Below are 15122 nucleotides of genomic sequence, written 5' to 3'. Positions count from 1 at the left end.
CCTTTTTCTCTGTCGTTCAGGTAGACAGGGTTCTAGGCCAGTGCCTTCCCCCGCCGAGACGAGATGCGACAGGATCGCTGCACACGCCCCGCGCCCTGGGATGGGGAGTAATGGGTAACTGTCCCTCCTTCCCGGGACACCCCCTGCCTCTGCAACGCTGCCACATCCTGAGGGAACACGGCATCTGACTGCCCATTCCTCCAGGAGCTTTTTCTGCGAGTTTACGGCCCGGCACCTGGTGGCAAGCCCACATCTGTTTTATGGACAGGTGGACAAGGAGCTGCTGTCCCCTTGGGCCCAGAGGCACAGGACAGGCCTGCCTTCTGCCCAGACACCTTCCTCAGAGAGGAACACGCGCACCTGTCCTAGGTGTCCGCTCGTGTCTGCTTAGCAGCCACGCTTCATTCCGCATAGGGAGAGGGTGACGCTTGTTTTGCCACCCACCCGCTCTTCCTGCCATGGCAGGCTCTCGTGCTTGATGATCGTTTCCCGACCTCAAGGCCAACAGCTCCTTCTCTTCTCCCGGGGTGGCGTGCTGCGCCTTCCGTAGACATGCTCCTGGGCAGCGCAGTGACAGACGTGTCCCTTTCCTTATATGCTGTTTCCACAGGCGCAACCACGCTTCTCTCTCAGGCAGACGGGGTGCCCGGGCAAACAGGATTTCGCTCCATGCGGGTTTATTATACCATGCCGTGGAGATTAGCTCAGGTAAGCAGCAGCAGCATCCCACACACCCGACTCTGATTTCCCAAAGAATGCTGTGCTTTCCCAGAGGGGATGCCCAGGCAAAGAGGCTTTCACTCTATGCGGGTTTCTCCCACCGTGCTGCGAATACTAGGCTAAGGGAAGCAGCAAGAGCAGCCCACAGAACTGACTCTGATTTCTCAGCGACTGCTATACTTTCACAGAGGTTTTCAGCTTGGCGTGAACCGCACTTCGCTGCTGCTTCCTCAGCAAGGCCTTGGGCGTTCACTCTGTCGCATCAGGGAAGAAGAGTTGCGGGAGAGCTGGTGCCTCTTGGGCCTTGCTTTCCTGGGCTCCATGTTCGCGCCCTGGGGTCACCGTGCCAGGCCGAACTAAGCAGACACAGCCACAACCCTGCAGGAGCGTGCTTGACCTAGGATGGCAATCTAAGCACACTACCATCTCCCGGTGTAGGCAACGCTTGGCCTTTGGCTCTGGCGATCAGGCGGGCTCGCGGACTAGGCCACTGCCTTTTCTACAGGAGAGGAGAGTCGATAGGAATCCTGCACACCGCCCGTGCACTGGGATGGGAAGCTGTGGGGACAGTCCCCACTCCTTCCCCGACGCCCCGTGCCACTGCAAACGCTGCCACATCCTGGAGGAGGATGGCGTCTGACTGCCCTTTCTTTCAGGGAGTTGTTTCTGCGTTAAGGCTGTTTCCACAGGCGCAACCACGCTTCTCTCTCAGGCAGAGGGGATACCTCGGCAAGTAAATTTCCTTCCACACGGGTTTCTCCCACCGTGATTCGGAGACTATGTTCAGGCAAGCGGCATCAGCATCCCACAGAACCGACACTAATTTCTCAGCGAATACTATGCTTTCGGAGAGGGGATGCACGTACAAAGAGGTTTTTGCTGTATGCGGGTTTCTCCCACCGTGAGACTGGGCTCAGGCCAGCAGCAGCAGCAGCCAGCAGAACCGACTCTGATTTCACAGCCAATGCTGTGCTTTTACAGCGGCTTTGGGCTTGGAGCGAACCGCACTTCGCTGCTGCTTTCTCAGCAAGGCTTTGGGCGTTCACTCTGTCGCGTCAGGGAAGAAGAGTTGCGGGAGAGCTGGTGCCTCTTGGGCCTTGCTTTCCTGGGCTCCATGTGCGCACCCTGGGTTCACCCTGCCAGGCCGAACTAAGCAGACACAGCCACAACCCTGCAGCAGCGTGCGTGGCCTAGGATGGCACTCTAAGCACACTACCTTCTCACTGTGTAGGCAACGCTTGGCCTATGACTCTGGCGCTCAGGCGGACTAGCGGACTAGGCCAGTGTCTTCCCCACAGGAGAGGAGAGGCGATAGGATCCTTGCACTCCACCCGTGCACTGGGATGGGGAGCTGTTGGCGACTGTCTCCCCTCCTTCCCTGGACACCCCGTGACTCTGCGATCACTTCCACATCCTGGAGGAAGACGGCATCTGACTGCCCGTTCTTTCAGGGAGCTGTTTCTGTGAGTTTAGGGTAGGCACCTGGTGGCAAGCCCATGTCTGCACCAAGGACAAGTGGCCAAGGAGCTGCTGTACCTTTGGGCCCAGAGACCCAGGACAGGCCTGCCTCCTACCCAGACTCCTTCCACAGAGTGGATTACAGGCCCCTGCCCTACCGCACTTCGCCGCTGCTTCCTCCGCAAGGCTTTGAGCGTTCGCTCTGTCCTGTCAAGGAAGAAGAGCTGCGAGAGAGCTGGTGGCTCTTGGGCCATGCTTTCCCGGACTCCATGTTCACGTCCTCGGTTCACCCTGCCAAGCCGAACTAAGCAGACACAGCCACAACCCTGCAGCGGTGCGTGGCCGAGGTTGGCACTCTGCTCACAATGCCATCTCCTGGCGGAGGCAAGGCCTGCCCTTTTTCTCTGTCGTTCAGGTAGACAGGGTTCTAGGCCAGTGCCTTCCCCCGCCGAGACGAGATGCGACAGGATCGCTGCACACGCCCCGCGCCCTGGGATGGGGAGTAATGGGTAACTGTCCCTCCTTCCCGGGACACCCCCTGCCTCTGCAACGCTGCCACATCCTGAGGGAACACGGCATCTGACTGCCCATTCCTCCAGGAGCTTTTTCTGCGAGTTTACGGCCCGGCACCTGGTGGCAAGCCCACATCTGTTTTATGGACAGGTGGACAAGGAGCTGCTGTCCCCTTGGGCCCAGAGGCACAGGACAGGCCTGCCTTCTGCCCAGACACCTTCCTCAGAGAGGAACACGCGCACCTGTCCTAGGTGTCCGCTCGTGTCTGCTTAGCAGCCACGCTTCATTCCGCATAGGGAGAGGGTGACGCTTGTTTTGCCACCCACCCGCTCTTCCTGCCATGGCAGGCTCTCGTGCTTGATGATCGTTTCCCGACCTCAAGGCCAACAGCTCCTTCTCTTCTCCCGGGGTGGCGTGCTGCGCCTTCCGTAGACATGCTCCTGGGCAGCGCAGTGACAGACGTGTCCCTTTCCTTATATGCTGTTTCCACAGGCGCAACCACGCTTCTCTCTCAGGCAGACGGGGTGCCCGGGCAAACAGGATTTCGCTCCATGCGGGTTTATTATACCATGCCGTGGAGATTAGCTCAGGTAAGCAGCAGCAGCATCCCACACACCCGACTCTGATTTCCCAAAGAATGCTGTGCTTTCCCAGAGGGGATGCCCAGGCAAAGAGGCTTTCACTCTATGCGGGTTTCTCCCACCGTGCTGCGAATACTAGGCTAAGGGAAGCAGCAAGAGCAGCCCACAGAACTGACTCTGATTTCTCAGCGACTGCTATACTTTCACAGAGGTTTTCAGCTTGGCGTGAACCGCACTTCGCTGCTGCTTCCTCAGCAAGGCCTTGGGCGTTCACTCTGTCGCATCAGGGAAGAAGAGTTGCGGGAGAGCTGGTGCCTCTTGGGCCTTGCTTTCCTGGGCTCCATGTTCGCGCCCTGGGGTCACCGTGCCAGGCCGAACTAAGCAGACACAGCCACAACCCTGCAGGAGCGTGCTTGACCTAGGATGGCAATCTAAGCACACTACCATCTCCCGGTGTAGGCAACGCTTGGCCTTTGGCTCTGGCGATCAGGCGGGCTCGCGGACTAGGCCACTGCCTTTTCCACAGGAGAGGAGAGTCGATAGGAATCCTGCACACCGCCCGTGCACTGGGATGGGAAGCTGTGGGGACAGTCCCCACTCCTTCCCCGACGCCCCGTGCCACTGCAAACGCTGCCACATCCTGGAGGAGGATGGCGTCTGACTGCCCTTTCTTTCAGGGAGTTGTTTCTGCGTTAAGGCTGTTTCCACAGGCGCAACCACGCTTCTCTCTCAGGCAGAGGGGATACCTCGGCAAGTAAATTTCCTTCCACACGGGTTTCTCCCACCGTGATTCGGAGACTATGTTCAGGCAAGCGGCATCAGCATCCCACAGAACCGACACTAATTTCTCAGCGAATACTATGCTTTCGGAGAGGGGATGCACGTACAAAGAGGTTTTTGCTGTATGCGGGTTTCTCCCACCGTGAGACTGGGCTCAGGCCAGCAGCAGCAGCAGCCAGCAGAACCGACTCTGATTTCACAGCCAATGCTGTGCTTTTACAGCGGCTTTGGGCTTGGAGCGAACCGCACTTCGCTGCTGCTTTCTCAGCAAGGCTTTGGGCGTTCACTCTGTCGCGTCAGGGAAGAAGAGTTGCGGGAGAGCTGGTGCCTCTTGGGCCTTGCTTTCCTGGGCTCCATGTGCGCACCCTGGGTTCACCCTGCCAGGCCGAACTAAGCAGACACAGCCACAACCCTGCAGCAGCGTGCGTGGCCTAGGATGGCACTCTAAGCACACTACCTTCTCACTGTGTAGGCAACGCTTGGCCTATGACTCTGGCGCTCAGGCGGACTAGCGGACTAGGCCAGTGTCTTCCCCACAGGAGAGGAGAGGCGATAGGATCCTTGCACTCCACCCGTGCACTGGGATGGGGAGCTGTTGGCGACTGTCTCCCCTCCTTCCCTGGACACCCCGTGACTCTGCGATCACTTCCACATCCTGGAGGAAGACGGCATCTGACTGCCCGTTCTTTCAGGGAGCTGTTTCTGTGAGTTTAGGGTAGGCACCTGGTGGCAAGCCCATGTCTGCACCAAGGACAAGTGGCCAAGGAGCTGCTGTACCTTTGGGCCCAGAGACCCAGGACAGGCCTGCCTCCTACCCAGACTCCTTCCACAGAGTGGATTACAGGCCCCTGCCCTACCGCACTTCGCCGCTGCTTCCTCCGCAAGGCTTTGAGCGTTCGCTCTGTCCTGTCAAGGAAGAAGAGCTGCGAGAGAGCTGGTGGCTCTTGGGCCGTGCTTTCCCGGACTCCATGTTCACGTCCTCGGTTCACCCTGCCAAGCCGAACTAAGCAGACACAGCCACAACCCTGCAGCGGTGCGTGGCCGAGGTTGGCACTCTGCTCACAATGCCATCTCCTGGCGGAGGCAAGGCCTGCCCTTTTTCTCTGTCGTTCAGGTAGACAGGGTTCTAGGCCAGTGCCTTCCCCCGCCGAGACGAGATGCGACAGGATCGCTGCACACGCCCCGCGCCCTGGGATGGGGAGTAATGGGTAACTGTCCCTCCTTCCCGGGACACCCCCTGCCTCTGCAACGCTGCCACATCCTGAGGGAACACGGCATCTGACTGCCCATTCCTCCAGGAGCTTTTTCTGCGAGTTTACGGCCCGGCACCTGGTGGCAAGCCCACATCTGTTTTATGGACAGGTGGACAAGGAGCTGCTGTCCCCTTGGGCCCAGAGGCACAGGACAGGCCTGCCTTCTGCCCAGACACCTTCCTCAGAGAGGAACACGCGCACCTGTCCTAGGTGTCCGCTCGTGTCTGCTTAGCAGCCACGCTTCATTCCGCATAGGGAGAGGGTGACGCTTGTTTTGCCACCCACCCGCTCTTCCTGCCATGGCAGGCTCTCGTGCTTGATGATCGTTTCCCGACCTCAAGGCCAACAGCTCCTTCTCTTCTCCCGGGGTGGCGTGCTGCGCCTTCCGTAGACATGCTCCTGGGCAGCGCAGTGACAGACGTGTCCCTTTCCTTATATGCTGTTTCCACAGGCGCAACCACGCTTCTCTCTCAGGCAGACGGGGTGCCCGGGCAAACAGGATTTCGCTCCATGCGGGTTTATTATACCATGCCGTGGAGATTAGCTCAGGTAAGCAGCAGCAGCATCCCACACACCCGACTCTGATTTCCCAAAGAATGCTGTGCTTTCCCAGAGGGGATGCCCAGGCAAAGAGGCTTTCACTCTATGCGGGTTTCTCCCACCGTGCTGCGAATACTAGGCTAAGGGAAGCAGCAAGAGCAGCCCACAGAACTGACTCTGATTTCTCAGCGACTGCTATACTTTCACAGAGGTTTTCAGCTTGGCGTGAACCGCACTTCGCTGCTGCTTCCTCAGCAAGGCCTTGGGCGTTCACTCTGTCGCATCAGGGAAGAAGAGTTGCAGGAGAGCTGGTGCCTCTTGGGCCTTGCTTTCCTGGGCTCCATGTTCGCGCCCTGGGGTCACCGTGCCAGGCCGAACTAAGCAGACACAGCCACAACCCTGCAGGAGCGTGCTTGACCTAGGATGGCAATCTAAGCACACTACCATCTCCCGGTGTAGGCAACGCTTGGCCTTTGGCTCTGGCGATCAGGCGGGCTCGCGGACTAGGCCACTGCCTTTTCCACAGGAGAGGAGAGTCGATAGGAATCCTGCACACCGCCCGTGCACTGGGATGGGAAGCTGTGGGGACAGTCCCCACTCCTTCCCCGACGCCCCGTGCCACTGCAAACGCTGCCACATCCTGGAGGAGGACGGCGTCTGACTGCCCTTTCTTTCAGGGAGTTGTTTCTGCGTTAAGGCTGTTTCCACAGGCGCAACCACGCTTCTCTCTCAGGCAGAGGGGATACCTCGGCAAGTAAATTTCCTTCCACACGGGTTTCTCCCACCGTGATTCGGAGACTATGTTCAGGCAAGCGGCATCAGCATCCCACAGAACCGACACTACTTTCTCAGCGAATACTATGCTTTCGGAGAGGGGATGCACGTACAAAGAGGTTTTTGCTGTATGCGGGTTTCTCCCACCGTGAGACTGGGCTCAGGCCAGCAGCAGCAGCAGCCAGCAGAACCGACTCTGATTTCACAGCAAATGCTGTGCTTTTACAGCGGCTTTGGGCTTGGAGCGAACCGCACTTCGCTGCTGCTTTCTCAGCAAGGCTTTGGGCGTTCACTCTGTCGCGTCAGGGAAGAAGAGTTGCGGGAGAGCTGGTGCCTCTTGGGCCTTGCTTTCCTGGGCTCCATGTGCGCACCCTGGGTTCACCCTGCCAGGCCGAACTAAGCAGACACAGCCACAACCCTGCAGCAGCGTGCGTGGCCTAGGATGGCACTCTAAGCACACTACCTTCTCACTGTGTAGGCAACGCTTGGCCTATGACTCTGGCGCTCAGGCGGACTAGCGGACTAGGCCAGTGTCTTCCCCACAGGAGAGGAGAGGCGATAGGATCCTTGCACTCCACCCGTGCACTGGGATGGGGAGCTGTTGGCGACTGTCTCCCCTCCTTCCCTGGACACCCCGTGACTCTGCGATCACTTCCACATCCTGGAGGAAGACGGCATCTGACTGCCCGTTCTTTCAGGGAGCTGTTTCTGTGAGTTTAGGGTAGGCACCTGGTGGCAAGCCCATGTCTGCACCAAGGACAAGTGGCCAAGGAGCTGCTGTACCTTTGGGCCCAGAGACCCAGGACAGGCCTGCCTCCTACCCAGACTCCTTCCACAGAGTGGATTACAGGCCCCTGCCCTACCGCACTTCACCGCTGCTTCCTCCGCAAGGCTTTGAGCGTTCGCTCTGTCCTGTCAAGGAAGAAGAGCTGCGAGAGAGCTGGTGGCTCTTGGGCCGTGCTTTCCCGGACTCCATGTTCACGTCCTCGGTTCACCCTGCCAAGCCGAACTAAGCAGACACAGCCACAACCCTGCAGCGGTGCGTGGCCGAGGTTGGCACTCTGCTCACAATGCCATCTCCTGGCGGAGGCAAGGCCTGCCCTTTTTCTCTGTCGTTCAGGTAGACAGGGTTCTAGGCCAGTGCCTTCCCCCGCCGAGACGAGATGCGACAGGATCGCTGCACACGCCCCGCGCCCTGGGATGGGGAGTAATGGGTAACTGTCCCTCCTTCCCGGGACACCCCCTGCCTCTGCAACGCTGCCACATCCTGAGGGAACACGGCATCTGACTGCCCATTCCTCCAGGAGCTTTTTCTGCGAGTTTACGGCCCGGCACCTGGTGGCAAGCCCACATCTGTTTTATGGACAGGTGGACAAGGAGCTGCTGTCCCCTTGGGCCCAGAGGCACAGGACAGGCCTGCCTTCTGCCCAGACACCTTCCTCAGAGAGGAACACGCGCACCTGTCCTAGGTGTCCGCTCGTGTCTGCTTAGCAGCCACGCTTCATTCCGCATAGGGAGAGGGTGACGCTTGTTTTGCCACCCACCCGCTCTTCCTGCCATGGCAGGCTCTCGTGCTTGATGATCGTTTCCCGACCTCAAGGCCAACAGCTCCTTCTCTTCTCCCGGGGTGGCGTGCTGCGCCTTCCGTAGACATGCTCCTGGGCAGCGCAGTGACAGACGTGTCCCTTTCCTTATATGCTGTTTCCACAGGCGCAACCACGCTTCTCTCTCAGGCAGACGGGGTGCCCGGGCAAACAGGATTTCGCTCCATGCGGGTTTATTATACCATGCCGTGGAGATTAGCTCAGGTAAGCAGCAGCAGCATCCCACACACCCGACTCTGATTTCCCAAAGAATGCTGTGCTTTCCCAGAGGGGATGCCCAGGCAAAGAGGCTTTCACTCTATGCGGGTTTCTCCCACCGTGCTGCGAATACTAGGCTAAGGGAAGCAGCAAGAGCAGCCCACAGAACTGACTCTGATTTCTCAGCGACTGCTATACTTTCACAGAGGTTTTCAGCTTGGCGTGAACCGCACTTCGCTGCTGCTTCCTCAGCAAGGCCTTGGGCGTTCACTCTGTCGCATCAGGGAAGAAGAGTTGCGGGAGAGCTGGTGCCTCTTGGGCCTTGCTTTCCTGGGCTCCATGTTCGCGCCCTGGGGTCACCGTGCCAGGCCGAACTAAGCAGACACAGCCACAACCCTGCAGGAGCGTGCTTGACCTAGGATGGCAATCTAAGCACACTACCATCTCCCGGTGTAGGCAACGCTTGGCCTTTGGCTCTGGCGATCAGGCGGTCTCGCGGACTAGGCCACTGCCTTTTCCACAGGAGAGGAGAGTCGATAGGAATCCTGCACACCGCCCGTGCACTGGGATGGGAAGCTGTGGGGACAGTCCCCACTCCTTCCCCGACGCCCCGTGCCACTGCAAACGCTGCCACATCCTGGAGGAGGATGGCGTCTGACTGCCCTTTCTTTCAGGGAGTTGTTTCTGCGTTAAGGCTGTTTCCACAGGCGCAACCACGCTTCTCTCTCAGGCAGAGGGGATACCTCGGCAAGTAAATTTCCTTCCACACGGGTTTCTCCCACCGTGATTCGGAGACTATGTTCAGGCAAGCGGCATCAGCATCCCACAGAACCGACACTAATTTCTCAGCGAATACTATGCTTTCGGAGAGGGGATGCACGTACAAAGAGGTTTTTGCTGTATGCGGGTTTCTCCCACCGTGAGACTGGGCTCAGGCCAGCAGCAGCAGCAGCCAGCAGAACCGACTCTGATTTCACAGCAAATGCTGTGCTTTTACAGCGGCTTTGGGCTTGGAGCGAACCGCACTTCGCTGCTGCTTTCTCAGCAAGGCTTTGGGCGTTCACTCTGTCGCGTCAGGGAAGAAGAGTTGCGGGAGAGCTGGTGCCTCTTGGGCCTTGCTTTCCTGGGCTCCATGTGCGCACCCTGGGTTCACCCTGCCAGGCCGAACTAAGCAGACACAGCCACAACCCTGCAGCAGCGTGCGTGGCCTAGGATGGCACTCTAAGCACACTACCTTCTCACTGTGTAGGCAACGCTTGGCCTATGACTCTGGCGCTCAGGCGGACTAGCGGACTAGGCCAGTGTCTTCCCCACAGGAGAGGAGAGGCGATAGGATCCTTGCACTCCACCCGTGCACTGGGATGGGGAGCTGTTGGCGACTGTCTCCCCTCCTTCCCTGGACACCCCGTGACTCTGCGATCACTTCCACATCCTGGAGGAAGACGGCATCCGACTGCCCGTTCTTTCAGGGAGCTGTTTCTGTGAGTTTAGGGTAGGCACCTGGTGGCAAGCCCATGTCTGCACCAAGGACAAGTGGCCAAGGAGCTGCTGTACCTTTGGGCCCAGAGACCCAGGACAGGCCTGCCTCCTACCCAGACTCCTTCCACAGAGTGGATTACAGGCCCCTGCCCTACCGCACTTCACCGCTGCTTCCTCCGCAAGGCTTTGAGCGTTCGCTCTGTCCTGTCAAGGAAGAAGAGCTGCGAGAGAGCTGGTGGCTCTTGGGCCGTGCTTTCCCGGACTCCATGTTCACGTCCTCGGTTCACCCTGCCAAGCCGAACTAAGCAGACACAGCCACAACCCTGCAGCGGTGCGTGGCCGAGGTTGGCACTCTGCTCACAATGCCATCTCCTGGCGGAGGCAAGGCCTGCCCTTTTTCTCTGTCGTTCAGGTAGACAGGGTTCTAGGCCAGTGCCTTCCCCCGCCGAGACGAGATGCGACAGGATCGCTGCACACGCCCCGCGCCCTGGGATGGGGAGTAATGGGTAACTGTCCCTCCTTCCCGGGACACCCCCTGCCTCTGCAACGCTGCCACATCCTGAGGGAACACGGCATCTGACTGCCCATTCCTCCAGGAGCTTTTTCTGCGAGTTTACGGCCCGGCACCTGGTGGCAAGCCCACATCTGTTTTATGGACAGGTGGACAAGGAGCTGCTGTCCCCTTGGGCCCAGAGGCACAGGACAGGCCTGCCTTCTGCCCAGACACCTTCCTCAGAGAGGAACACGCGCACCTGTCCTAGGTGTCCGCTCGTGTCTGCTTAGCAGCCACGCTTCATTCCGCATAGGGAGAGGGTGACGCTTGTTTTGCCACCCACCCGCTCTTCCTGCCATGGCAGGCTCTCGTGCTTGATGATCGTTTCCCGACCTCAAGGCCAACAGCTCCTTCTCTTCTCCCGGGGTGGCGTGCTGCGCCTTCCGTAGACATGCTCCTGGGCAGCGCAGTGACAGACGTGTCCCTTTCCTTATATGCTGTTTCCACAGGCGCAACCACGCTTCTCTCTCAGGCAGACGGGGTGCCCGGGCAAACAGGATTTCGCTCCATGCGGGTTTATTATACCATGCCGTGGAGATTAGCTCAGGTAAGCAGCAGCAGCATCCCACACACCCGACTCTGATTTCCCAAAGAATGCTGTGCTTTCCCAGAGGGGATGCCCAGGCAAAGAGGCTTTCACTCTATGCGGGTTTCTCCCACCGTGCTGCGAATACTAGGCTAAGGGAAGCAGCAAGAGCAGCCCACAGAACTGACTCTGATTTCTCAGCGACTGCTATACTTTCACAGAGGTTTTCAGCTTGGCGTGAACCGCACTTCGCTGCTGCTTCCTCAGCAAGGCCTTGGGCGTTCACTCTGTCGCATCAGGGAAGAAGAGTTGCGGGAGAGCTGGTGCCTCTTGGGCCTTGCTTTCCTGGGCTCCATGTTCGCGCCCTGGGGTCACCGTGCCAGGCCGAACTAAGCAGACACAGCCACAACCCTGCAGGAGCGTGCTTGACCTAGGATGGCAATCTAAGCACACTACCATCTCCCGGTGTAGGCAACGCTTGGCCTTTGGCTCTGGCGATCAGCCGGGCTCGCGGACTAGGCCACTGCCTTTTCCACAGGAGAGGAGAGTCGATAGGAATCCTGCACACCGCCCGTGCACTGGGATGGGAAGCTGTGGGGACAGTCCCCACTCCTTCCCCGACGCCCCGTGCCACTGCAAACGCTGCCACATCCTGGAGGAGGACGGCGTCTGACTGCCCTTTCTTTCAGGGAGTTGTTTCTGCGTTAAGGCTGTTTCCACAGGCGCAACCACGCTTCTCTCTCAGGCAGAGGGGATACCTCGGCAAGTAAATTTCCTTCCACACGGGTTTCTCCCACCGTGATTCGGAGACTATGTTCAGGCAAGCGGCATCAGCATCCCACAGAACCGACACTAATTTCTCAGCGAATACTATGCTTTCGGAGAGGGGATGCACGTACAAAGAGGTTTTTGCTGTATGCGGGTTTCTCCCACCGTGAGACTGGGCTCAGGCCAGCAGCAGCAGCAGCCAGCAGAACCGACTCTGATTTCACAGCAAATGCTGTGCTTTTACAGCGGCTTTGGGCTTGGAGCGAACCGCACTTCGCTGCTGCTTTCTCAGCAAGGCTTTGGGCGTTCACTCTGTCGCGTCAGGGAAGAAGAGTTGCGGGAGAGCTGGTGCCTCTTGGGCCTTGCTTTCCTGGGCTCCATGTGCGCACCCTGGGTTCACCCTGCCAGGCCGAACTAAGCAGACACAGCCACAACCCTGCAGCAGCGTGCGTGGCCTAGGATGGCACTCTAAGCACACTACCTTCTCACTGTGTAGGCAACGCTTGGCCTATGACTCTGGCGCTCAGGCGGACTAGCGGACTAGGCCAGTGTCTTCCCCACAGGAGAGGAGAGGCGATAGGATCCTTGCACTCCACCCGTGCACTGGGATGGGGAGCTGTTGGCGACTGTCTCCCCTCCTTCCCTGGACACCCCGTGACTCTGCGATCACTTCCACATCCTGGAGGAAGACGGCATCTGACTGCCCGTTCTTTCAGGGAGCTGTTTCTGTGAGTTTAGGGTAGGCACCTGGTGGCAAGCCCATGTCTGCACCAAGGACAAGTGGCCAAGGAGCTGCTGTACCTTTGGGCCCAGAGACCCAGGACAGGCCTGCCTCCTACCCAGACTCCTTCCACAGAGTGGATCACAGGCCCCTGCCCTACCGCACTTCGCCGCTGCTTCCTCCGCAAGGCTTTGAGCGTTCGCTCTGTCCTGTCAAGGAAGAAGAGCTGCGAGAGAGCTGGTGGCTCTTGGGCCGTGCTTTCCCGGACTCCATGTTCACGTCCTCGGTTCACCCTGCCAAGCCGAACTAAGCAGACACAGCCACAACCCTGCAGCGGTGCGTGGCCGAGGTTGGCACTCTGCTCACAATGCCATCTCCTGGCGGAGGCAAGGCCTGCCCTTTTTCTCTGTCGTTCAGGTAGACAGGGTTCTAGGCCAGTGCCTTCCCCCGCCGAGACGAGATGCGACAGGATCGCTGCACACGCCCCGCGCCCTGGGATGGGGAGTAATGGGTAACTGTCCCTCCTTCCCGGGACACCCCCTGCCTCTGCAACGCTGCCACATCCTGAGGGAACACGGCATCTGACTGCCCATTCCTCCAGGAGCTTTTTCTGCGAGTTTACGGCCCGGCACCTGGTGGCAAGCCCACATCTGTTTTATGGACAGGTGGACAAGGAGCTGCTGTCCCCTTGGGCCCAGAGGCACAGGACAGGCCTGCCTTCTGCCCAGACACCTTCCTCAGAGAGGAACACGCGCACCTGTCCTAGGTGTCCGCTCGTGTCTGCTTAGCAGCCACGCTTCATTCCGCATAGGGAGAGGGTGACGCTTGTTTTGCCACCCACCCGCTCTTCCTGCCATGGCAGGCTCTCGTGCTTGATGATCGTTTCCCAACCTCAAGGCCAACAGCTCCTTCTCTTCTCCCGGGGTGGCGTGCTGCGCCTTCCGTAGACATGCTCCTGGGCAGCGCAGTGACAGACGTGTCCCTTTCCTTATATGCTGTTTCCACAGGCGCAACCACGCTTCTCTCTCAGGCAGACGGGGTGCCCGGGCAAACAGGATTTCGCTCCATGCGGGTTTATTATACCATGCCGTGGAGATTAGCTCAGGGAAGCAGCAGCAGCATCCCACACACCCGACTCAGATTTCCCAAAGAATGCTGTGCTTTCCCAGAGGGGATGCCCAGGCAAAGAGGCTTTCACTCTATGCGGGTTTCTCCCACCGTGCTGCGAATACTAGGCTAAGGGAAGCAGCAAGAGCAGCCCACAGAACTGACTCTGATTTCTCAGCGACTGCTATACTTTCACAGAGGTTTTCAGCTTGGCGTGAACCGCACTTCGCTGCTGCTTCCTCAGCAAGGCCTCGGCGTTCACTCTGTCGCATCAGGGAAGAAGAGTTGCGGGAGAGCTGGTGCCCCTTGGGCCTTGCTTTCCTGGGCTCCATGTTCGCGCCCTGGGGTCACCGTGCCAGGCCGAACTAAGCAGACACAGCCACAACCCTGCAGGAGCGTGCTTGACCTAGGATGGCAATCTAAGCACACTACCATCTCCCGGTGTAGGCAACGCTTGGCCTTTGGCTCTGGCGATCAGGCGGGCTCGCGGACTAGGCCACTGCCTTTTCCACAGGAGAGGAGAGTCGATAGGAATCCTGCACACCGCCCGTGCACTGGGATGGGAAGCTGTGGGGACAGTCCCCACTCCTTCCCCGACGCCCCGTGCCACTGCAAACGCTGCCACATCCTGGAGGAGGATGGCGTCTGACTGCCCTTTCTTTCAGGGAGTTGTTTCTGCGTTAAGGCTGTTTCCACAGGCGCAACCACGCTTCTCTCTCAGGCAGAGGGGATACCTCGGCAAGTAAATTTCCTTCCACACGGGTTTCTCCCACCGTGATTCGGAGACTATGTTCAGGCAAGCGGCATCAGCATCCCACAGAACCGACACTAATTTCTCAGCGAATACTATGCTTTCGGAGAGGGGATGCACGTACAAAGAGGTTTTTGCTGTATGCGGGTTTCTCCCACCGTGAGACTGGGCTCAGGCCAGCAGCAGCAGCAGCCAGCAGAACCGACTCTGATTTCACAGCCAATGCTGTGCTTTTACAGCGGCTTTGGGCTTGGAGCGAACCGCACTTCGCTGCTGCTTTCTCAGCAAGGCTTTGGGCGTTCACTCTGTCGCGTCAGGGAAGAAGAGTTGCGGGAGAGCTGGTGCCTCTTGGGCCTTGCTTTCCTGGGCTCCATGTGCGCACCCTGGGTTCACCCTGCCAGGCCGAACTAAGCAGACACAGCCACAACCCTGCAGCAGCGTGCGTGGCCTAGGATGGCACTCTAAGCACACTACCTTCTCACTGTGTAGGCAACGCTTGGCCTATGACTCTGGCGCTCAGGCGGACTAGCGGACTAGGCCAGTGTCTTCCCCACAGGAGAGGAGAGGCGATAGGATCCTTGCACTCCACCCGTGCACTGGGATGGGGAGCTGTTGGCGACTGTCTCCCCTCCTTCCCTGGACACCCCGTGACTCTGCGATCACTTCCACATCCTGGAGGAAGACGGCATCTGACTGCCCGTTCTTTCAGGGAGCTGTTTCTGTGAGTTTAGGGTAGGCACCTGGTGGCAAGCCCATGTCTGCACCAAGGACAAGTGGCCAAGGAGCTGCTGTACCT

Source organism: Mustela nivalis, assembly GCF_964662115.1.
Source record: "Mustela nivalis genome assembly, chromosome: 5".
NCBI lineage: Eukaryota > Metazoa > Chordata > Mammalia > Carnivora > Mustelidae > Mustela > Mustela nivalis.
Note: the sequence above shows the minus strand (reverse complement) of the source record.